The 19,870-nt window shown below is 34.9% G+C and overlaps 1 protein-coding gene, 1 long non-coding RNA gene and 1 pseudogene across 2 annotated transcripts in view; 2 read left to right on the top strand and 1 right to left on the bottom strand.

Moving 5' to 3' along the window:
* The window catches only part of LOC100719991 (T cell receptor alpha chain MC.7.G5-like), a 556,517-nt gene that overhangs the window by 163,914 nt on the left and 372,733 nt on the right, over positions 1-19,870 (top strand).
* On the top strand, positions 9,303-10,133 carry Cavporv1r-ps603 (vomeronasal 1 receptor cavPorV1R-ps603 pseudogene; annotated as a pseudogene).
* Positions 10,087-19,692, bottom strand: LOC134473233 (uncharacterized). The gene is made up of 2 exons (XR_010043378.1): positions 19,516-19,692; positions 10,087-10,155 (listed from the first exon to the last, which is right to left on the bottom strand). It is a non-coding gene; the product is annotated as an uncharacterized LOC134473233 (long non-coding RNA).

Here is a 19,870-nt window from a genome sequence, read left to right as displayed (position 1 = left end):
GGAAGAAAAAATAGCCTCTTTAGTAAATGGTGCTGGAAAAACCAGCTTTCCATATGCCACATCTAAAACTAGCCCCATGCCTATCATTATGCTTTAAACTAAAGTCAAAATAGATCAAAGATCTAAATATTAAAACAGAAACACTAAATCTCCCAGAAGACAGAGTAGGTAAAAATCTTGAAAACATATGTGTTGGCAGAGAATTCATGAATAAAAATCAAACTGCATGGGTAATACTTTCCAGAATCAACAACTGGGATCTTGTCTTATTAAAAAGTTTTTGCATGTCGAAAGAAATTGCCAACAGAGTAAAAAGGAAACTCATGAATTTTGAAAAAATGTTGGTTCAATGTACCTCTTTACATAGGACTTCTGTTTAGAACATACAAAGAATTTTTAAAAATCAGACCCCTACAATTCAAAGACCCAATCTAAAAATTGGCTTCTGAGATCAATACATACTTCTCAGATGAAGAAATACAAATGACAAATAAATACATGAAAATAATGTTCAACATCGTTGGTCATTAGAGAAATGCAAACTAAAAGCACTCTAAGATTCCATCTCACTTCAGAAAGAATAGCCAGTACCAAGAAAACTATCCATAACAAATGCTGGAGAGGTTGTAAGGAAAAATGAATACTTCTTCACTGTTGGTGGGAGTGTAGAAGGGTGCACTGTGGAAATCAGTCTGGAGGTTCCTAAAAAAGCAGGGATTGGAGGTCCCATTTCACCCAACTATTCCACTTCTGGGAATATTCTCCGAAGAACTGAAAACATCATACCACAGTGATATATGTGCACCCATGTTTATAGCAACACAATTTATAATAGCTAAATCTGGGAAACAACCCAAATGTCTATCAACTGAGGAATGCATTTAAAAAATGTAGTATTTTTACATGATGAAATACTACTCAGCTATAAAGAAAGACCACATTGAAGATTTTATAAGTAAATGGATGCGACTTGAGACCATACTCATACGTGAAATAAATTCAACTCAAATATGTAAACACCATATTGTCTCCCTAGTGTAAGAAACTAAAAGAGTAAGTAAGATACAAATCTTCATTAAATATTGTGAAGGATTAAGAAACTGCTCAAAGAGGAAAAGATAATTCATATAGGGAAAAGGATAAAAGAAAGAAGAGAAACAAAATAAGATATAAATTTGTATATTTACACTTAAGATTATTAAGATGATTGTATTACTAATTCTGTTAGTTCTTAGAACAAAACAGATAACAGCCATTAGGATTAGATCAATTTTGCATGATTACATCTGGTAATTCAAGTAAGCCTTTTCAAGATAACTATGCAAAACAATAAAAATTGTTACGTTCCTATTACCATGTTTTGAAAGCCTACATTGTTATTGTTTTGTATTGTTTTGTTTTGTATTGTATTGTTTCTCTTATAGTTATTTATTTTTCCCCTCTAATACAGAAAGGATAGATGTACATGTATAGGCTTATATATGCCTAGAACTTCACCTGAAAGGTTTGCAAGAATTGATTTTACTATGTGTGAGAGTATGAGCAACTACACTGAGGAAAGCAAGACACCATGGTAACCACTGATTATTTCCTATCATTTTGATTTGAAAGTCAATAATGTTTTTTTCTTGGTTTTGATTAGTTTTATCCTTTTTTCAATTATTTGATTTCAATATGTATGAAGATATGGACAGTTATTTTGAAGAAAACAAGAGACATTATGGAAGCCAATATTGACTTCTCAATGTCTGATAATGAAAGCCCTTAAGGCTCTCATTTTTGTGTTTTGATTGCTTTTATACTATTTTGATTTATATTAATTTATTGTGTGTGAAGGTATGGACAACTATTTAAAAGAAAACAAGAGATATGATGGTAGCCACTGTTGATTTCCTACTGTCTTTTTTTGAAATCCAGTGTTATTTGCACTGTTTTATTCTGCTCTGCTTTGAACTGTTTTGTTTTACTCTCTTTAAAATAAATAAGCAGGGCTAGCTATTTTATTTTCAGGCAGTGTAAACTTTAAGCCAAAACTGAAAAAAAGAGACAAAGAAGATCATTGCATATTTGTTAAGTGAAATTTCCAAGAAGAGATAACAATCATCAATATATATGCACCAAAGAGTAATGCACTCCCGCATAAAACAAATATTAACAGACATCAATAAACAAATAAGTACTAACACAATTATAGTGAAAGACCTTACTGTTCCACTCTCCCAAATAGGTAGACCAACTAGACCAAAACATCATAATTATAATTAATCATAATTAATATCATAATTATCATAAGTAAACCAAAATATAATTAAATCATACCTGTCAACAAGTGGATTTAGTAGATGTCTACAGAGTGTTCCATCCCCAAAACATCAGAATACACATTACTTTCAGTTGCACGTGGGTCATTCTCCAAAATACACCATATTCTAGCCCAAAAATGTGTTTTAGTAAATATAGAGTAATTGAAATCATTCTTTGCACACTATCTGACCACAGTGCAATGAAACTGGAAATTAGTGACAAAAGAAATCACAAAAACTACACAAACACGTAGGAATTAAACAATGCACTTCTGAACAACCAATGGATCACAGAGGAAATTAAAGATGAATTTATACAATGTATGCAATTAAATAACAATGCTAATACAGCATACTGAAACTTGTTGGATATAATGAAAGTAGTCCTAAGAGTAAATTTATAATGATAATCTCTCACATCAGGAAAATAGCACAAACTTCAAAAAAACAACCTAATATTAATACTCACACATTTAGAAAAAAAAGAACAAATCAAATAAATCTCATAAAGATAAGAGCATAAATTAATGCAATGAAACTAAGAAAACAATACAAAGAATCAAGTTGCAAAGTTGATTCTTTGAAAGAATAAAATTGATAAACCATTAGCCAACCTCACCAAAAAGGGAAACAAAAAACACAAATTCAAGCAATTAGGAATGAAAAGGGGAAAATCACAACAGATCCAATAGAAATACAAAAGATCATCAATGCTTACCTTAAGAATCTATAGTCTAATAAAATGGAAAACACAGAATAAATGGATACATTCCTAGACACAACCCAATTGCCAAAACTAAATCAAGAAGATATAAAAATTCTAAGTAACACAATATCAGCCAATGAAATTGAAAATGTGATTAAAAATTTAATAACAAAGAAAATCTCAGACTCTGACAGATTCACAGTTGAATTCTACAAGAAATTTAGAGAAGAACTAATATCACTAATGCTGAAGATATTTCAGGAAAGTGAAAGAGAAGCAATACTATTAAAATCATTCCTGGAGGTAAGTACTATAGCTGATTCCAAAACCAGAGAAGAACACAACCAAAAAGAAACTGCAGGCCAATCTTCCAATAAACATAGATGCAAAAATCCTCAGTAAGATTCTGGCAAACAGAATGCAGAAAATCATTAAGAAGATTATACTTTATGGCCAAGTAGGATTCATACCAGTAATATGAGGATGGTTCAACAAATACAAATTAATATACTATATTAAAAGAACCAAAGACAAATTCACAGGATCATCTCAGTAGATGTATAAAAAGATTTTGACAAAGGCCAACACCCATACATGATAAAAAAAAAAAACCCTACATAAAACTGGAATAGAGGGTATTTATCTTAATCTGATAAAAGTCATCTATGACAAATCAACAGCTAACATCATACTGAATGATCAAATACTGAAAGCCTTCATTCTGAAATCAGGAAAAAGACAAATATATCCACTGTTGCCTCTCCTATTCAGTATAATTCTAGAAACATTCACCAGAGCAATTTGATAGGATAAAAAATAAAAGAAATAAGAATATGAAAGAAAGAGGTTGTCATTACTTGAAGATGACATGACACTTTACATAGATGACCCCAAAAGTTCCACCAAAAGAATTATAGATATGATAACCAAATTCAGTAACATAGCTGAATACAAAGTCAGCACTCAAAAATCAATACTATTAGGGGCTAGGGATTTAGCTCAGCAGCATAAGCGCCTGCCTTGCAAGCAGGTAGTCGTGAGTTCGATCCCCGGTACCGATAAAAAAGAAAAAATCAATACTATTCCTGTACACAAACAACAACACAGAGACAGAAATTAGGGAAACCACACCCTTTACAATAGCATCGAAAAAATGGAATAGTTAGGACTCAATCTAATAAAAGAAGTAAAAGGTCTATAAATTGAAACCTAGAGTACTCTTAAAAAGAAGATTGCAGAAGATATCAGAAAATAGAAAGATACACCTTGCTCATGAATAGGAAGAACCAATGTAGTGAAAATGTCCCTACTTCCAAAATTTTTATGCAGATTTAATGAAATCGCCATTAACATACCTTACAGAACAACAGAAAACATTTCTAAAATTCACTTGGAACCATAGAAGACCTATAATAACAAGGCCAATTGTGGGCAGCAAAGGCAAATCAGGAGACATCTTAATCCCTGACTTAAAATTATACTACAAAGCTACTGTGATAAAATTAGTGTGATGTTGGGAAAAAAACAGACCAGAAGATCAGTGGAACAGATTAGAAGACACCGATGCAACTACAAACATGCCTTATCTTTGACGAAGAAGCCAAACATGTTCACTGGAAGAAAAATGGTCTCTTTAAGAAATATGCTGAAAAAACTGACTTTCCACATAACAAAGACTAAAGCTAGACCCATGTCTAACACCACTAAACTAAAGTTAAACTGGATCAAAAATCTAAATAGTAAAACAGAAACACTAAAGCTACTAGAAGAAGAGAAAATATATAGAAATCTTGAACACATAGGCAGACATTCATGAACAAAACCCAGACTGCACATGAAATATAATCAAGAATCAACAAATTGTATCTCACCTTATTAAAAAGTTTATGCACAAAAAAAGCTACCAAAGTGAAAAGACAAACCACATAGTGAGAAAAAATTATTGCCAGTTGTCCCTCTGACAAAGAAGTTATATCTAGGAAATATAAAGAGTTGAAAAATTGGATCCCCCCAAACTCAAAATTCCAATCCAAAAACCAGTATCTGAGATAAATATATACGTTGCAGATGAAGAAATACAAATGAAAAATAAATATATGAAAAAATGTTCAGCATCACTGGTCATTTGAGAAATACAAATTAAAACAACACTGAGATCCATTTTACTCCAGGAAGAATGCAGTCATCAAGAAAACAATCAATAACAAATGCTGACAGGGATGTCAGGAGGAAAGGAACCTTTCTCCACTGTTGGTGGACATGCAGACTGGTGTAACTACTGTGGATATCAATGTGGAGATTTCTTTAAATGTAGGATTAGAGGTGCCTTAGAAATAGCTATTCTCCTTCTGAGTATTTTCCCAGATAGATAGATGATAGATAGATAGATATCTAGATAGACAGATAGATAGATAGATAGATAGATAGATAGATAGATAGATAGATAGACAGACAAATAGATAGACAGATAGATAGAAACAGCATACTACTCAGCCTGGGAAGAAAGATAAACTTGAGACTTTTATAGAAAAATGGGTGCAACTTGAGACCATACTCATAAGTGAAATAAATCGATCTCACATGTGTAAACATCATAGTGTCTCGCTAGTGTAAGAATCTGAAAGAGTAAACAGATCAAAATTTTACTACAGTCATTACAAATAAAGAAGAAATTGTTCAAAATAAAAGAAAAACTGTGATGAAAGAAAAAGAAAAGAAAGGAAGTAAAAAGGAAATGTGGGGGAGGGACAGTTAAGGTAGTTATATCGCTGCCTTCTCTTGGTTCACTGAGGGAAAAGTGTTGTGATAGTAATTTTCTGGACAATGTTTCATGCCTGTATCTTGTACTCTGAACAACTACTATGCTTATAACAATGCATATTATGATTATCGTTACTCTCCTAATAGTCTGTTTTAAAGCTCTGTTTCGTTGCAATTTTTACCTTTTTTCTGTTCTAAATTTAAAAATAGCAGTTGAAATAACTTTATTGTGGAATATAGAATTGAAAATGATTTTTATACTGGCTGTGCACCCAATAACTAGGAAAATGCCTCAAAAATTTAAATAATTTATCCAACACTTTTATGAATGAATTAAATTTTTCATAAAATTTCCTGACTTGTAAAAAAAATTGCTATTTTTATCCTGTGTTTTTTTACTTTCATTATTGACAATAAATTTTCTCAAAAACCATCAGGAATCAAGAGAGCTAGCAGGGCTTTTTTATTCATATCTTGTCTCAAAAGAAAAGCTTTTCATATTTAATCATAAATATTTGTCGATATTTTATAGTATCATAAATTCTTTCTGTTGTGACATCATAAAAATCTTAACAATTTATATATGCTGAATTTTTTCACATGATTTTATGAATTTATTGGAATTATGTATCTCTCTCCTTTAATCTACTATTGTGCATAATATTAAAACATTTATGTTAAACCTAGCTTGCATCTGTGCATAATTTTCTTGCTCTATCACTTGAATCATTTCACATAGTGTAGGATTCATTTTTACAATTATTTTCTACAGACTTTCTTATTTAGGCCTGAAAGTAGAATTCTTGCTACCATACTTTTTAAACTATAGTTATATAGTACCTTTTTCTACTAAGTTCAATTTAAACTCATAATAGAATTCCCTTGGTTCTCTCCTCAGAAACTGTATAAATAATGTGTTTGACATATTTCACCAACAAAGCATGCTTTGGGAATTTCTTGCAGAAATTCAATTTCATCATGGGGAGCACTGTGCATGTATAACTTTCTACAATTCTAAAATCCTTTATGGCAATTAAAATCTCTTAGGAATTTTCACATATCCCTCACACTTTCAAATTTATTAAAGAGGCACAATATCACTTACCAAATATTTGCAGTTTCTCGATTTCTATAGCTAATGTTTTAATTCTGACATTATTTGCCTTTTTAGTGGGTACTGATACCCACTAAAAACTTGGGTTTAATGTATTATTCTTCTTAAAACTGACTTTTTAGTTTGACACAATTTAAACTTTTCTTGCCTATAGTTTTATTTTTACACTGAAAAAAATCATTTCCCAAACCAATATCAAGGAATATGTTCTTTGATTTTTTATCAAAGAGTTTTATGGTGCTATGTCTTGCAGTCTTTAATCCTATTGGAGCAGATTTGATATATGATATTAGCTTAGATCCAAAATCATTTCTTTGCCTGTGAATATCCAGTTTTTCCATAACTGATAAATGAAGAGATTATTTTACCATATTGTATTCTTCATGGCGTGTCAAAAATTTGATGGGTATTTAGGTTTGGTTACTCCAATTACCTTTATCCTGTTACATTAAGCAATAATGTTATTTTTATGTCATCAACATACTCATTAGGTAATTTGAGCTTTGTAAACAGTTAGAAATCAAGATGGAGGGGTCACCCCAGCTTTATTCTTACAATTAAAAATTGTTTGGATATTGGGTGTGTTTTATATTTCTGTGTGAATTTTAATACTGGTGCTTGTAATTCTGCTAGCATTTTGATTGGATTATATTGGATTACAGCCATTAAAATGTATGTAGATTTTAATGCTATTAATTACTTATTTTCCTGCCTAATTAGTGTTGCCAGGACTTCCCGTACCATGCAGGATAGAAACAGCAAGAGCGGGCATTCTTTTCTTGATCTTCATCTGACAGTAACACTTTCAGTCGCTGATGTTGATTGCTGCTATGAGATTGTGATTCACAGTTCTTATTATGTTAAGCTAAATTTCTTCTGTATCTAACTGCTTGAGACTTTCATCACAAAAGATGTTGAATATTGTCAATTAACATTTTTCCATCTTGGAGCTGAAGGTTTAGCTCAGCGGCATAAGCGCCTGACTTGCAAGCAGGCAGTCGTGAGTTCGGTCCCTGGTACCGATAAAAAGGAAAAAGACAACAAAAAAAAAAAATTTCTCCATCTGTAATGGTGATCATATAGGTGTGTCATGGTTTATCCTGTTAATAATCCTTCTTACCGTTTTCTGTATGTTGACTCATACATTGTTTTTACCAAGTATAAATCCTTATTAATCATGGTGAATGATCACTTCAATATGCTGCTGAAATCTCTTTGTATATTTTATTGCACCTTCACAAGTGTGTTTCTCTTAGACACCGTGCAGTGATCTGGGCTGACACACCTACTGTCATCTTAACCACAATTAGCATCTTACCTGCCAACTTACCTGACCCTGGCACGCATTCTGAATCCTTTAGAATAAACTCAATGGTTAAGACAATAAAGTACTTAACATGTCCATCATTTCAACTTTTTCACACTTTCCTGATTAGAGCATCTTAAATTTCTACTCATAGCAAAACTGAAATATCTGACTCCAAAAGTTTCATGTTTTTCAGTTTTGCTGACAGAATATGACTGATAAAGAGTCTTATATATGTTTTCAGTTTCCATGACTATAATGTGGGTTTAAATTTCTATCTGCCTGATTTTCATCTTTTGATTTTTTCTCTTCTTAAAATTCAAGAGTAGTGTGTATTATTAAGATATTAAGTTTCTAGATGATTTTTTTCTTCCATTGTTGGTTATTCATATTTTCTTCTTGGAGCCTGTTTCTGTCACAAATTGTACTGTTTCTTAAATCATGTGCTAGGCACAGTTGAAAGTGCTTATTTTCAGTAAAAGCCTGATGTTTTACCTAAGGTCTCTTATCCTTGACTGAGTAAGGTCTGAACTACATAAATATTAAATAGGTTATTTGAAGGTAAGCTGAACAATAAAATCATAAAACATATTTGATTTCTAATGGCAGGTTGATTGATGGTTTGGGAAAAAAAGGCAAAACTACCACTTGGAAAATTCTGTATGAGATGCATGTTTAATGAAATATGATTTGGAAGAATTGTGTGCACAATCAGAGCTCAAAAAGAGAGAGATTCAATTAAGCATGTTACTTTCTATGTGATAAAACCATAATGCTTTTTTAGTGATCTTAGGATATTAAAACATAGGTTTAGAGATGAAAAGTAATTGGACACACTGATGAAAAATGTATTAAACTTGTAAATTTGCCTTTCATGTAAGCCAAAATATCATCCTTTTTAATATACTACAAGGTAAGATATTACCAATGGATTCCACTTTCTTCACACTTATTTCTATAATTTAAAGTCCTCAAGAATCCCAGGTAACAGGTTTTGAAGTGACACATCTGCACCTGAAGTGTAAGAATTAGACATATCACCAATCTCTTCTCATTCTGAAGTACAAATTTGTGTATGTTCAATAATTCCATTTAAAAACTAATATATATTGTATGTTGTTGATTTTTCCTCATCTGAAAAAACGCATAGATTCAATTTTCATACATTTGACATTGATCAATTAATTGGCCATCACATTCTCATTGCTTCCATATACCGTGTTATCCTTTGGAGAAACACATTTTTGGACAATATTGGCTCACACAGAGCTCCTTGGGTATTTCCATCTTTACTACTATCTCTCTCTTAAGTGCATTTTAAGTCATCACAGTCAGTTCTAGTAATTCTAGGGGGCCTGACTTCAATCCAAACACTTGACATGACTTTTTCCTCCCCCTCTTTTTCTTCTGGATCATCAACATGCTCATCAATATGCCCATCACTGATTCCAAAAAGCCAGTAACAATGCCGTTCTTGTTGGCCATGGATTTCCTTATGCATTGTGTCATGTTGAGATATTTGTGCACAATAAAATAGGATCATATACAAGAGTTGTATTGATTTGAGGTCTGTTTCTGTTCCTTATGATACCTCTAATTTTACCTCTTATTTTACCTCTAAAAGGTAAAAATCCTTTCCAAACACCACCAGAAAGCCCTGAACATCCACATACCCAGTCTATCTTTTCAGACCCTCTTGAGCCCAAAGTCACCCAAAGTGTTTTTGCTTTGTGATCTTTTCTTGCTCAGATAATCTTGTGACTGTATTCATTTTGGACATTTGATAAAATACCAATGTTGAAGCAAAATAGTGGAATTTTACCATCATGTTAACCACTCACCTGCCTTTTTCTGCTGATGTAAAATAATAAAATTACTTCCATATTTACTTCTTCCCTTTCAATAATGAGAGTTATCCATTGGCAAAAAGTATTCAGTGACTGATTTGATACTCCACATATTTCACCTGCAACAGAGGGTGGTCCCAGATTATTTTATATTAAAGGAAAAGGCACGCAGTACTTGAGGATTTCAAATGGTGCTGGTTTGGATACAGATATGTAAGAAATTTAAATAATGCCGAGAATTTGAGGCCTTAGATTGAATTTACACATATATTGCATCCATGACTTTCACCTTGATTACATATTTAAATTATGATGTTTTGTGTAAAATGAATATATTTTATCTATTTTTAATACATCTAATAGGAAATTCAAATTTCTATCTTGAAAATCACAATAAATTTCAAGCGGGGAGGGTCTATGAAGATGGTGGCTTGATAGGTATCTGGATGGAGAGCCTTTCTGAGAAAAACAGCTCAGATGCTAGAATTTGACAACATGGAGAGGGCTGGATGAGGGGAGAGGGATTCTCGTAACCCAGGAAGAAACTGAAGAAAAAGAAAAAGGGGAAGAGGAAGGAAAAACACTGGTGGAGGGCTGGAGCCGGACACACTCATTGAGACTGGTCCATGCTGTGCTGGGCAAGCCGTGGAGTCAGACAATTCACGGTCACACTGAAGCCACGGCCACCAATAACAGGAGTTGGTGAGTCCCAGGCCCTTGGCAAGAGGACATGACATGGAGTGGAGCCAAGGTGGAGAACTGCATTAAATCATGGTGAGTGCTGGAAATTGGATCCTGCAGCGGGTGTGGCTGGCTAGAAGACATATTGGAGTTGGGCAGGATAGGCCTGAGTATGGCACTGCAGTGGTGTCAGTTACCCACCCCTGACGCAAAGAGGACTGGTGGGACCTGCTTGGGCTGAGTCACACCCCTGGTTGGGACCCAATAGCCAGGGATAAACCTATCCTGAACCTATGACATCTGCACACCACAGATGAACGCACTGAAGACACTCGCTGGTTGACTGGCTCAGAGGAGAGGGGCCAGCCCACAGTCCCTGCATGTACCTCAGATAACAGCAAACTGGAAAAGGCGGCAAGTCCCCCCACGAGCACACTTCAGAAAAACCATAAGCAATATGGAGAGGGCCTGAGACCTCCACCACACACTTGTCTGAAAGAAACCAGAAACATGACAAGAGAAAGACATAAGAAAAAATCCCCATCCACTGACCCTGGGAAAATAAGTCCAGGAGAGGTGAATACAAAAGAAAACCAGTGCAGCAATCATGCAATATTGGCCACAACATCAGCAGGCATAAAGAAATACCTTCATAACCTCATAGATGAACTTAAAACTGAAGTGAGGCAAGATATAAAAGATTAATAAAAGAAATGCTAAGCCCTTCTCAAGAAGACAGAGATGGAAGAATGGAGGAACCCAGAAAAGGAAGAGAATCCTTTGGTGAATAATATAAACAAAATCTAGAATACATGAAACAGATCCAAAGAGATTACCAGGAAATTAAAAACTCCTTTGAAAGCTGGCAAAATGCCTTTACAGAAACTAAAGTTAGCCTTTCAAAACTTGAAGGTAGATTTGCAATGTGTGATCATGAAAGAAAAGACCTCTTAAAAATAACAAGGAACCAGGAAGTAACAATTCAAAGGCTAGAAGACAAGAGGATCTATATCTGAAGAATAAAAAACATGAGCAAAGAAGCAGGAGTAACACAAATGAATTACACAGGCTATTCACAGAAGTAATTAAGGAAAACTTCCCAGGCATAGGAAAAAGAAATGATATCCAGATAAATGAGGCATACAGAACTCCAACCAACTACAACCAAAACAGATCTATACCCAGACTTATAATAATCAAGATCCCAGAAATTCACCATGAGAACAGAATATTAAAAGCAGTCAGAGAAAAGAAGCAGATCACCTATAAAAGAAAGTGCTCTAAACTATATAACTGCATGTATATTTAAGTGTATAAGATAGAAAATGATATCACAGAGTTTTATTGGATCGTTGAACAGAACTGTTTGCAGTATCATTGTTGGAATGTCCACTCTACAAGCTTTAATTTTGTGACTTGAACAATTATTTCTAAGATAGCAATATGTAATCCATTAACTAATGATTTCCTACTGTTCATTTTTTTCTTCTGTAAATCTGTATAACTTGTACCCTTTCACTGTTTTTTTTCCTTTTCGCCTTAAATAAATAAAAAAAAGAAAGTGCATCAAAATAACAACAGACTTCTCAACACAAACTATCAAATCAAGAAGAGCCTGCAGTGAAGTAGTCCAAGTTCTAAAAGAAAATACCCTCCATCCCAGATTGATGTACCCTGAAAAACTCTCTCTCTAAATTAAGGGAGAAACAAGATGTTTCCAAGACAAGGAGGATCCATGGCAGTTCGTGGCCACCAATCCAACCCTACATAAAATACTGAAGGACATTCTAGAGAGACAGAAAAAAAAAACAGGATTCCAGTAACAGTGGCAGAGAGGCCTCAATGAATGGGGCAGATAGTGGAATGAAGGAGAAAAGTGGACAAATAATAGCAGAAAAATAGAATAGCAGAGAAGGTGGGCAGAGTAGCAGAGAAACACAGGCAGAGTAGACCAGTAGACCAGGAGATAGGATCCATCATGATGCTCTAAATAGGAAATATACTCAACCTGAAGGAGGGTTAATAAACTGAAAGTCAAGGATGAGAAAACAATGCTCTATTTGTCAGGGAACCAGAGAGAAATAGGTACAACTTGTCCAGCAGCTGCAGATAGGTTGGAAAGTCATGACACTTATGTGCAGAGGAGAACTACTCAGCTATAAGGAAGGAAAACTTTGTGGCTTTAGTAAGTAAAAGAATACAGCTCAAGATCAAGTTCAGGGGTAAAAAGGTTCAACACCACTTAGATAGATAACGGGTTGCCCCCGTAATCTAAAAACTAAAGGAGTTAGTGGGACCCAAAATATACAAAGCACCATGGGAAAGGGAAAGGGGAGGAATTGCCTAAAAAAGGAAAGCATGGGGCATAGTTAATAGTGTATGAGGATTTAAAAGCCACATTAGTCTTATCATTCTGTTTAGTTTGATTCTGTTTTGTTCTGGTCTAGATTTGAGGGCACAGACAGCTATCCCCAAAATAGCAGGATATACTATGGTAAATATCCTTAATTCCCTATGAACTTAAACTGAAGCCATGCATTACTTACATTGTCTTACTGTGACTGGTCTTATTTGAAGCTGGTTTGTTAGACCACTGTTTTGTCTTGACTGATTTTATTCCAATTTGGTATGCTTGATAGTATCAAGTCTAAGAGTAGAGGCAACTACTCTGAAGATGACAAGATGTAATAAGATACCCATTCTGGTTTGATTATTAACTGCTTTTGAAGTCCTACAATGTCTCCAATGTTGTGTTTTTATTAAAATTGCTATGTAATGTTATGTTCAATTATATTATGTCTGATGATGTAGACAATTCTATTGAAAATAACAAAAGAAAGCATAGTAACTACTGTAGATCACCTAATATTGTAGTTTTATATGTCTTTTTCGTTTCATGTTTTTCCAAGAATTTGTTTTATTGTCTTGTTTTGATGTGTTTTTCCCTGTAATACAGAAAGGATAGGTATACATGTAGACATTCACACATGTAGAGAATTTCTAAACAGTGTACAGGAACAGATTATATAATGCACCATGTAATGAATAGATACTATGAAAAATAAGAGACACTAAGATACCCAGTGCTAATTCTGTAGCATTATGATATAAAATCTAGCAATATTATTATTCACTGTTTAGAGTGATATTAGTCTAGTCTCTTATGTTTAATTTCAGCATACATAAAGATATAGACAGCTACTTTGAAGAGAATAAGAGACATTATGGAAGCCATTGTTGACTTCCCTAATGTCAGGTCTTGAAGACCTAAAAAGCCTTAATAATCCTGATTAGATCTGATTCTATTAGTACTATAGTGTTCAGTATGTATTCACTGTGTGTGAAGTTGGGGACAACTATTTAGAAGAAAACTAGAGACAATGTGATAGACAGTGAAGATCTCCAGTGGACTTGATTTGAAATACGTGTTTCTTAAAATTGTTCCCTTATGATCTGTTTTATTATGTTTAATCTTACCCTCTTTGAAATAAAAAAAATTTAAAAAGAAGTATATACATCAACCTTAAATACTCCAAGCTCTATTTGAGGTATTAGATGTATGTCAGTACCCTAAAAAGTAAAACACAATAACCAAAGAGACTGGATGTTCATTGTATAGGAAAAGCATAGATATATATTTTAAAAGCTATGAAAATTGAACTTATTGGAAGAATTCAGCAGTCTAGGCAGTTCCCTCTTTATAATCAACAAAATACAGTAGTAGGTCTCTTGATGCTTGGATCAATTTAACCACAATTATCACCTCATCCATGTTTTATAGATACATTTATTATATACCAAATATGTCAAAATATTAGTTAAATACATCTCTTCATTTCAATAAGTCTTCATGAGATATGGAAAGATTTTTTTGGTAGTATACTATGGTGTGTTTTCTTTAAATATATCAATTTGCAAAACTTCTTGAATGACACAATTTTCATCTTTTAGCACCTTAAAATCTATTCTATTCAACTCAATTTTTTATTAAAGTCCTCAAGGACGAGATACAAGTGATAAGTGGCTAGACTCCTTGCACATCTTTTTTTCAGCATGGCTGATGAATTTTCATTATGTTGGAAAAATATATGTGGACTTTAGTCCCAATCATTCCATAGTTAGTGTTTCCATGGTCTTCAAAATTTCTGCAGTTCAAATGAAACATGTAACACTGAATGAAGTTTTTTCTGTAAAGAAACTTATTTCCTGCTACTAGCTGCCTTTTCTTGCTGTATTAATTGGAATACCATTGGGAGTGCACTTCAAGAGACCTTCAGCTTAAAAAGTTTCCATCATTTAATGATTTCTTCCATCACTCCTCATCATGCCTCAGGCACTGCTATTCCTGGTAAGCATGTGTGCCATGCCTCTTGGAAAGGTCACCAGTCCTTCTCCTTTCTCCTCAGATGAATTTTCTTAATGAATAATATGTGAAATTTGTTTTCCTTGGTCTTCCAAACTCAATTCAGTTTTCCACCTTGGCCATCCTATTCTTCCATTGTAGTCATTGATCTAATTCTTTCGTAGTCTTTTAAAAGGTATAATAAATAAATGGGTTGCAATGGCACAGACCTGTAATCCTAGTAGTAAGGGAAACTGTAGGATGATCAAAAGTTAGAGCACAGCCTGGGAAATTTGTATAATTTGAAAAAGAAGCCTCGTCTCAAAATAAAAATGTATTTTTAAGAAGGGCTAGGAACACAGAAGATACAGACTAGCCAAAGCAATCCTAAGCAAAAAAGAGCAAACCATAGTAACACAAAGGACATGATCATAGCACAAAAGTAAACATGTAGATCATTAGAGTCTTATAGAGGAACACAGTGACAAACCCATGCAACTGCAACCACCTGATTCCTGACAAGAGAACCAAAAATGTACATTAGAACCAAAGAAAAGCCTCTTTACTAAATGACGCTGAGAAAATTTGAATATCTGTTTCTATAAGACTAAAAGTAGATTCCTATTACTTTTAATAAATCCTCACCTTGAACAAAATAATCAATTCAAAATGGATCAGAGGTATAGCTATAAGACTTGAAAGTTTGATACTAAAAGAAAACATAAGGCAGACACTTGGCCCTATATGCACAGGTAGGGAACTCCTGAGTAGGGCTCTAATAGCACAAAATAACAAGAGTAAGATCAAGGAACAAGAATCAATAAATAGAACTACAATAAAATAAAAGTTTCTACACTGGAAGGGAAACAACTAACACAATGAAGAGGCATATCATGGACAGAACAGGCCCGCAACCTCCCAAATAGGTGACAACCTCCCAAACAAGTGGATGGTGAATGCTTGAGACAAGTGACATGATCTTAGGACTCCAGGAAGATCAAAACCCTCTATCAGAATCTAGAGATTCCAGGAGACTGAGATAAATAACTTCTCTGAGCACCCATATTTATTTGATTTTCAAACAAAGGAAGAGCATACTGAGGAAAATGGGGCAACTGAGCAAGATCTTGGGAATCAGTTCAAAGACTTCTCCAGGTAGTAAAGTGTGCTAATTTAGGAGAACTGTCTTATCTTCAGATTGACATTTGTGGGAGGAGTGGAGCCTGAAGCTATAGTCTCTTTTTATCTAATTGAGTTTGGAGCCAGGCATCCTCAGCTGTGACCTTCTCTTGCCCTTTGAGACATCGCAACATCATAGGCCACTATGGGCCTCATAGCAGTTCATTTACTATGAATCTGCTGTCCATCATAAAAGGGGCTTAGGTCTTGGACAGAGCTGAAGTAAACATAGAAAGCCAACTGGTTAGTTTTAAATCCTGCTCGGAACCCCTTCATAGTGGTCTCCATCAGAGATAAATCTTTACCAGCCACTCTTCCAATGAACGTTTAATATCTAGAATATACAAAACAACTCAAAACTTAACACAGAAAAATTAAGAAGCTCATTCAATAAATGGTTAAATAAGTTCTTAAAAGAAGAACAAACACCCAGTAAATATATGCAAAAACATTCAGCATCTTCAGTCATTAAGGAAATACAAATCAAAATTACACTGTGATTCCATCCCATCCCAGTCAGATGGTTATTATCAAGAATTTAAAAAAAAAGTTGCCAAGGATGGCAGAGGAACTTACTGCTTACTGCTAGTACTAACGTAAATTAGTACAACCACTATAGAAATAAGTATAACAGTTCTTCAGAAAACTAAAAGTAGAACCATGGCTTTATGCACCAATATTACCCGTTGGTATCCACTAGCATGAATTAAAATCAACATACTACAGGAATACCTGCATGACTATGTTGTTCACAGCACAATTCACAGTAGCCATGATATGGAATCAGCTAGTTTTCCATCAGTAAGTAAATGAATAATTAAAACACCATATATACTTAATAGAATACTTAACCATAAGGGAGAATGAAATCATGTTATTTGTATAAAAATGCATAGAACTAGAAATCATCAAGTTAATTGAAATAACCCAGACTCTGGCAGGTAAATATTGAATGTTCACCCTAATATGCAGAATCTAAAACTGTGTCATGAAAGAGGGAAGCATATTAGACAAGATAAAGGAAATATGAGAAAGAAAGCAAATGTAAGGGCAGATAGTGGGTTCACAACTAGGACAAAAATATAGTAGAGGACCAGGAATATAGCTCAGCCGTACAGTGCCTGCCTGGCAAGTACAAGGTCCTGAGTCTGATTCCAATATTTTGCAACATTAATGGGCACTAATAAGACTAAATTAACAAAAGCAGTTAGCAAAATATAAATTCTTGTTTGAAGCAGAAAACACTCAAGGGAATATTCTTGTTCTCCTCAAACATCTGAGGAATCAAAGAATGAAAGACAGCCCTGGAAGTCATGGGACCAATAGATAGAAGTCTCTGGGAGACAGAGTTCAGGTTTGGAGGTCACATCCACCCAGGTGCTCTCATGTGTCCCCTACATGCCGAGTTCCTTCCCATATATCATAACAAATATATCAGATGAATTTTGTTACTCCTATTTTACATGCAAAAAAAAAAACAGACCAGACCAAGATAAATAAATTGTCTAAGTGGTGGAGATTTGGTTAAAAATGGGAAGACGGCTCAGATATTTTCTGAATAGGGATTGGTAGGATGTGGCTAGAAAAGTTATAGGAAGGATGTAAATGTTTGTCATCTAGATTGCGATGATTTCACATTTGCATGCCCATGTCAAAAACTAATGAGTTTTAATTTTTAAATATGTGCACATACTTGTTATATGCCAAGTATTCCTTAAGTAGGTAGTTTTCTAAAAAGATGAATTCAAACGCAGATAAAACCAAATAAGAAAACAGTTTGTAGCATAAAAGGGTAGAATTTATCACTTTCTCTTAATTATAAAGGGAAAAACTTCTCAAGCATGTAAGAGCAACAAAATGTTTTCTGTTTTCATAATAAATAGCATACTTTATTGCAATAAGTAGATGTATCTTATATGCAAATTAACTCCAGAAAAAAACCACCCATCTCTTACGATTTCTCAGTTTAGCCAAAGGGTGGCAGTGTTTAAAAAGCATTTGGAGTGAGATAAACTCAGTGCGGACAAGTAGGCACCCAGGATGGTCTCTGATTGGTGCAGCCCCCTGGATGAATGAACCTCTTGGAGAAACTTTTCAGGAAAATCTGTTCCCCTGACTTCATTGAGAAGCCAAGAGATGGAGACCCTCCTGCATGTACTCATGGTGATGCTGGGATTGCAGGCAGCCTGTGAGTCTGTGCTTCATCTGGGAGTTGTGAGATGATGGCGACAGGCACTGTCATTTTCTGTCCTGAGAAGGCCTTTTGAGAACCAGAAAATGTTTTTTTTTTTTTTTTTAAAAGACAGTATTCTGTGTTAATATGATGATGATGATGCCTAGGGAATGGGGAAAGGGGAGAAAAGTCAGCCTCCTGCTATGATCATGAAGAACTTATGGGCGTTTCCTATGTTTCCTTACCCTGCCCTTTGAACAGGGGTCAGCAGCCAAGAACTGCGGCAGAGTCAGTCTCTGGTGACTCCAGAAGGAGAAGAGCTCACCATAAACTGCAGTTCATCAACCACTTTATACGCCTTACACTGGTACAGACAGACTGACGGAGGTCCTGTCTTCTTGATGACATTACACAAAGGTGGAGATGAGAAAAGCCATGGAAAAATAACTGCCAACCTAGATGAGAAAATGCAGCAAAGCTCCCTGCGCATCACAGCCACCCGGCCCAGCCACTCAGGCACCTACTTCTGTGCAGGAAATGCACAGTAATCTCCACACCTCTGAGGGCTGTCCCCAAACCTCCAGCTGGGGTACAGACACTGTCCTGACACAGGGTGCTGAGAGGTGCTCCTTGACAAAAGGAAACCTGAAATCACAGCACTTGTCTCATTGAAAAAGTTTTAAAGAGGGAAGGGAGTAGGAATGATAAAAGGGGGAGTTGTATCTTCAATCACAAATTTAATTTTACTGTACTGGCTGTTGATTACGTCACTTTTTAATCACTGCAACCTCAAACTGGGATAAGTAGCATGAGTTGCAATAATTTATGTAACAACAGCACAAATCGTATGCAGCTATTGTCCCTAAGAACCTGTTTCCCTTTTGCCGCTTACCCACCTTCTTCATAAAAGGGAGCTCTGACTCATTATTAGGTTCTCTGTAACAGATTAAAACTATGATGGAACTATGGTGGTAGCAATCCTGCTGCACACTGGGGAAGAGTCGCAGGCAATAGTCGTTCTCTACATTTCAGTTATAAATGTAGAAAGAAATAGGAAATGTATAGACAGGTAGCTGTGTGTACACAATTAGGGCCTAGACTGACCTCCACTTCTCATTGTGTCACCAGCTTCCTCCCTGTGGCTGGGTTCTTGTCCAGAGGGTGACAAAGACTGAAGCTTCCTCACACAGTAAGCAGGGGGAACAACCAGGCATGGCATGGTAGAAAATTCTTGCCGAATGAGAAGTCCCAGGAAGCAGCCAGGTTCACAAGCTTGTAAGCAGCTCTGAAACGTTAGATGACAGGTTAAAAGACCAGCAAACCTGCAAGTTCTGTGTTCTGGCCAGCTCACCACCAGCATATTCATCTATTCTTTGTCTTTTGCACTTTAATTTCCCTCAAGGTTCATCTCACCTTGCTTTAGTTTACTCCGTTTATTTAGTTTGTTCCGGTCTTTTTT

This window comes from Cavia porcellus, unplaced genomic scaffold (assembly GCF_034190915.1).
Source record: "Cavia porcellus strain 051 isolate PalLab524CR breed Dunkin Hartley unplaced genomic scaffold, mCavPor4.1 scaffold_26, whole genome shotgun sequence".
NCBI lineage: Eukaryota > Metazoa > Chordata > Mammalia > Rodentia > Caviidae > Cavia > Cavia porcellus.
Note: the sequence above shows the minus strand (reverse complement) of the source record. Positions and strands in the feature narration are given on the sequence as shown.